A 6,125-nucleotide genomic window follows, 5' to 3' on the forward strand; every position below is an offset into this window, starting at 1 on the left:
GTATTTTACAATTTGCTCTCTTGGCAATGGTTCTTTTAATACAAATTTCATTGACTGACCACAGAAAACAAGTAGATTCGGAGTACGTTGTGATCCTCCCCCTTCGCTTATGCTTTTCCCCTTCCCCCTTATCCCCTGTCTTCTGATTCCTTATTTAATAACGCAAGAGAATACTATAATTTCAGTCTTTTATTATACGAAGATTTGATGTATATTCGTTGAAATGTTAAAAAACTTTGATCACTGCTAGTGATACAAGGCCGTTGGGATCCAGCACGGAGATCCACATTACCCTCCTGAACTCACCGATTCCATATTCTGCTAACAGTCATTGGATCTCGACCAACGCGAGCAGCAATGTCGCGATACGATAAACAGCAATCGCGATAGGCTATAATCCGACCTTTATCAAAGTCGGAAGTGTGATGGTACGCATTTTCCCTCCTTACACGAGGCATCAAAATAACGTTTCACCAGGCAACGCCGGTCAACTGCTGCTTTCGTATGAGAAATCGGTTGGAAACTTTCCTCGTGCCAGCACGTTGTAGGTGTCGCCACAGGCGCCAACCTTGTGTAAATGCTCTGAAAAGCTAATCATCTGAATATCACAGCATCTTCTTCCTGTCGGTTAAATTTCGCGTCTGTAGCACGTCATCTTCGTGGTGTAGCAGTTTTAATGGCCAGTAGTGTACAATGCTTTCCCGAATGTCTGCCGGTTCATTACACATCAATCCGATATGTTGGTTGGATGTATAATTCTTTCCCTCCTTCGGAGCGCACAGGCAATAACTGCACTATCACCGATGATTTCACTATCGATAAATTATGTTCACATTCCAGCTTTATCCCATCCATCCGAATTATCCAATCTTTGTGGAGGTATTCACTTCTTAGATTCATTGTGGCCACGTTAGCAGTTAATTGTTCTCCCATTCTCTGCATTACTTGTGATCGAATTGATCCAATAATAATTTGTTATTCATGCACGCCAGGAGACAATTTTGTAACAAACCTGAATAAATGTAGACCACTATGTCGTTCTGAAGTTACTTGAAGACCTTGATTCTTATCTTGTGTGTGTGTTGTAGCACACAGGTCTGATGAGTGCTAGAGCCCACCCTACTCATCAATTATTCGTTGCTCGGCGGCTCTTTCATTAAATGCATGTGAATCCATGGGGCGTGAACTACCGGCGAGGTCAACCAATGCGTATCATTGTGACATCCAGAGTGGTAAGTCGAAGGCTCAAAGCTCATTTCACTATCTGATTTCTCGGAAGATCAACTTCTGAAAGAAACTTCCTGGCAGATTAAAACTGTGTGCTGGACAGAGACTCGAACTCGGGACCTTTGCCTTTCGCGGGCAAGTGCTCTACCACTGAGTTACCCGAGCACAATTCACGCCCCGTCCTCACAGCTTTACTTCTGCCAGTACCTCGCCTCCTACCTTCCAGCGCACACTCCGCTGCAGAGTGTCTGAGTGTCTCATTCTGGAAACTTCTGAAAGGTTACACATTTTCCAAAGTCAGTTATACAGTGGGTCCTACGACATTTTAAAACAAATCTGTTAACACTTCTTCCAGCTTAACTTGATGATGTCGACAATAGTTTTTCCTCGAAGTATAAAGCGAAATTTTGAACTGTAGGATTCTTAGTGATGAGTACATAGCAGGAAAAACGTTCTGTCAGGCTGATGTATACATTTTACTTTGCATTAGGAATCATGCACCAGCCGGAAGTCAGTAATGTCGATAGTATGCTTAGCAGTTCTGTTTAACAAATGGCTCTGAGCACCATGGGACTTAACAGCTGTGGTCATCAGTCCCCTAGAACTTAGAACTACTTAAACCTAACTAACCTGAAGATATCACACACATCCATGCCCGAGGCAGGATTCGAACCTGCGACCGTAGCAGTCGCGCGGTTCCGGACTGCGCGTCTGTTTAACAAAACAGGTTTTTTGAGGATCAAGTTCCTCGGTGTTTAATCCTTGCATACGGCACAATCTGCAAAGGAACCGTCAACTATAGCAGTTAAGGACTAGCAGCCGTTTTATTTTGTGTAGTCCTTCCATTGTAGGAGTGGTATCTTTCATTGCTCGTAGTTGAAAGTATATTGTGACAAATATTGTTCCAGTCCCGAGTTGAAATGTCACCTTAACGATGACTGAAAGAGTTTTTCTGAAGATGTGGAACTAGAACACGAAGCTACGTTTTGTGAGAACACTGTCTCCTTTGGCAACGTATAGCACGTGGCAGAGAAACAGGTGGAAGTGGTGTATTCCTTCGTGCTGCGTCGACGTGACCCGCCACGACGGCTGATAAAGCAACAGTTTAACAGTTCGCCGTTCGGTCTAATGGAAACTTTATGTAGCAACCTGTTGCTGCCATTAAGGACGGCTGAGTTTCTGAGCTGTGTCAAGACAGGCCGGAAAGCTGTCGCAACCGTCTTACAGGGGCATTGTTTACAGTTCTGTGCCGGGAAAACATGACGGCTACATTCTGAACGCGGTAAGCAAGGCCATCAGCACATATAAGAAGCGTTCATCACGCATGCGACGACAGAAGGGGCGCGTGTGGTAGACCTCCTACTACTGAAACTCTGCACCACCGCCCCTCGACTGCACAAGTTCATACATGAGCCTTAGTGCCTCGATTTTATTCGTGAAAGTCACTGACGCGAGGGGAAATGTGTCTGCAAAACAGCAATTCTTTGTGAACAGAGATCGAGATCGAAGCTATTCCGTTTACAGTATGTCATCGACAGTCCTCTTTCACCCAAAGCTATTCAGTACCACAGAAATCACTAATAGCGGGACTGATTCTACTCTAATAGGACGAGTTAATTAAAATTTGTAAATAAAGATACGAAACTGAAAACATGGTAGTATTTCCTGTGTAAGGTTAGTTCCAAGAGGCTCATGAAACTGTTCAAGAATTGTAGTTAAAGCAATAGTTACATCCCAAAAACGAATGCCATAGATAATTTCGGATGCATTTCAGTGCTAAATAAATGTCGTGTGGCTAGGGCCTCCCATTGGGTAGACTGTTCGCCGAGTGCAAGTCTTTCGATTTGACTCCACTTCGGCGACTTGCGCGTCGATGGGGATGAAATTATCATTAGGACAACACAACACCCAGTCCCGGAGGCGGACATTTCAGTGTTCATTATAATTGTAGATCAATTACAAGCTATGAAAGGTCTTTGATGCTGACATAATGGTCTGCCCAATTTTTTTTATCGGAGTATCTCCAAATATTGTTTTCAAAAATTGCACCATTTTACATCTTCGAACTCTTTTTCTAGGTCGAAAAATCCTATGAGTGTGTCTTGATTTTGTTTAAACATTGCTGCCGTTACCAAGGGCAACCTCAGAACTACCTCTCTAGTGCCTTTAGGCCATACTGCTCGTCATCTAACGGAGGCTGAATATTATTTTCCAGTCTTCTGTGACTCATTCTTGTCAGGAACTGGGATGAGCGAGCTGTTATGTTGATTGTGCAATAGCTCCCGCACTCATCTGCCATTGCTGTCTTCAAAACGAGTGGAAGATGTTTTTCGAAAAATACGATGGTACATTGAGAGTCTCATAGATTCTGCCAACCAACTTCAGCAGTCGATTTGTTACCATTTTACTCCAATGGTTTTGGCATTTCCGGTGGAATCTTACCTGTCCCTTCTGCCTTATTTGACTTCAAAGCTCTTTTAACTCTGACCGTAATACCGTATCATATACGTCATCCATATCGACTGCAGTTTATTCTATCACGTCACCAGATACGTCCTACCTTCATAAAACCCTTCAATGTACTCTTTCAACCTATCTGCTCTCTCACCTGTGATTAACAGTAGTATTCCCATTACATTCTCAATGCTAGCATCATTGCTTTTAATAACACCGAAGGTTAATTTTTCAGCATGCTAAGTACGCCCTCCCAATGACCATTTCTTTTTCGATTTCTTCACAGTTTTCGCTTTGGCTGCCCTGTACTTCCTATTTATTATATATTATATATGACGGTAGTATCTGTTCCCGAAAGAACAGTTACCGTGGATGACCATGCAGCTTCGCTAGAAATGAAATGATAATTAAATGGACACCCTAGCTGCAAACAGGCGTTGATGTACTTCATTGGGGACATGTAGAAAATGTGTGCCCCGACCAGGACTCGAACCCAGGATCTCCTGCTTACATCTATTAGGCGCACTACGAATGTAGTGGTGTGGACATGTTGGGAATCTACATCTACATCTATACTCCGCGAGCCACCTTACGGTGTGTGGCGGAGGGTACTTATTGTACCACTATCTGATCCCCCCTTCCCTGTTCCATTCACGAATTGTGCGTGGGAAGGACGACTGCTTGTAAGTCTCCGTATTTGCTCTAATTTCTCGGATCTTTTCGTTGTGATCATTACGCGAGATATATGTGGGCGGTAGTAATATGTTGCCCATCTCTTCCCGGAATGTGCTCTCTCGTAATTTCGATAATAAACCTCTCCGTATTGCGTAACGCCTTTCTTGAAGTGTCCGCCACTGGAGCTTGTTCAGCATCTCCGTAACTCTCTCGCGCTGACTAAATGTCCCCATGACGAATCGCGCTGCTTTTCGCTGGATCATGTCTATCTCTTCTATTAATCCAACCTGGTAAGGGTCCCTTACTGATGAGCAATACTCAAGAATCGGACGAACAAGCGTTTTGTAAGCTACTTCTTTCGTCGATGAGTCACATTTTCCTAGAATTCTTCCTATGAATCTCAACCTGGCGCCTGCTTTTCCCACTATTTGTTTTATGTGATCATTCCACTTCAGATCGCTCCGGATAGTAACTCCTAAGTATTTTACGGTCGTTACCGCTTCCAATGATTTACCACCTATGGCATAATCGTACTGGAATGGATTTCTGCCCCTATGTATGCGCATTATATTACATTTATCTACGTTTAGGGAAAGCTGCCAGCTGTCACACCATGCATTAATCCTCTGCAGGTCTTCCTGGAGTACGTACGAGTCTTCTGATGTTGCTACTTTCTTGTAGACAACCGTGTCATCTGCAAATAGCCTCACGGAGCTACCGATGTTGTCAACTAAGTCATTTATGTATATTGTAAACAATAAAGGTCCTATCACGCTTCCTTGCGGTACTCCCGAAATTACCTCTACATCTGCAGATTTTGAACCGTTAAGAATGACATGTTGTGTTCTTTCTTCTAGGAAATCCTGAATCCAATCACAAACCTGGTCCGATATTCCGTAAGCTCGTATTTTTTTCACTAAACGTAAGTGCGGAACCGTATCAAATGCCTTCCTGAAGTCCAGGAATACGGCATCAATCTGCTCGCCAGTGTCTACGGCACTGTGAATTTCTTGGGCAAATAGGGCGAGCTGAGTTTCACATGATCTCTGTTTGCGGAATCCATGTTGGTTATGATGAAGGAGATTTGTATTATCTAAGAACGTCATAATACGAGAACACAAAACATGTTCCATTATTCTACAACAGATTGACGTAAGCGAAATAGGCCTATAATTATTCGCATCTGATTTATGACCCTTCTTGAAAATGGGAACGACCTGCGCTTTCTTCCAGTCGCTAGGTACTTTACGTTCTTCCAGCGATCTACGATAAATTGCTGATAGAATGTGGATCTCACGGGGAGCGTGCAAGGAATAAGTCGCTGCAGACGCACTATCGTCTGTGCCCGCGGTGGCTCAGATGGATAGAGCGTCTGCCATATAAGCAGGAGATCCCGGGTTCGAGTCCCGGTCGGGGCACACATTTTCAACATGTCCCCAATGAAGTACATCAATGCCTGTTTGCAGCTAGGGTGTCCATTTAATTATCATTTCATATTTATTATATCCCTAAAGCATTTACATTGCCTTATTCCTGTCTTTGCTTGAAAATTTTTGCATTTCGTCTGTCCGTCGATCAATTGAAGTATTTCTTCTGCTGCTCAAGATTTCTTCGCACTTACCTTCCTTGTACGTAAGTGTGTCTCTGCAACATGTGTGAATGCATTTTTTATAAATGTCCACTCCTCTTCAAATGGTTCAAATGGTTCTGAGCACTGTGACACTTAACATCTGTGGTCATCTTTTTACTTAAACGTAAATAACCTAAGG

General features: G+C 43.3%; 1 non-coding gene across 1 annotated transcript; it reads left to right on the forward strand.

Annotated features, from left to right (window-relative positions):
- Positions 1–5,699: 5,699 nt before the first annotated feature.
- On the forward strand, positions 5,700–5,774 carry Trnai-uau (transfer RNA isoleucine (anticodon UAU)). The gene has a single exon. It is a non-coding gene; the product is annotated as a tRNA-Ile (tRNA).
- Positions 5,775–6,125: the final 351 nt, after the last annotated feature.

This window comes from Schistocerca cancellata, chromosome 5 (genome assembly GCF_023864275.1).
Source record: "Schistocerca cancellata isolate TAMUIC-IGC-003103 chromosome 5, iqSchCanc2.1, whole genome shotgun sequence".
NCBI classification, from domain to species: Eukaryota; Metazoa; Arthropoda; class Insecta; order Orthoptera; family Acrididae; genus Schistocerca; species Schistocerca cancellata.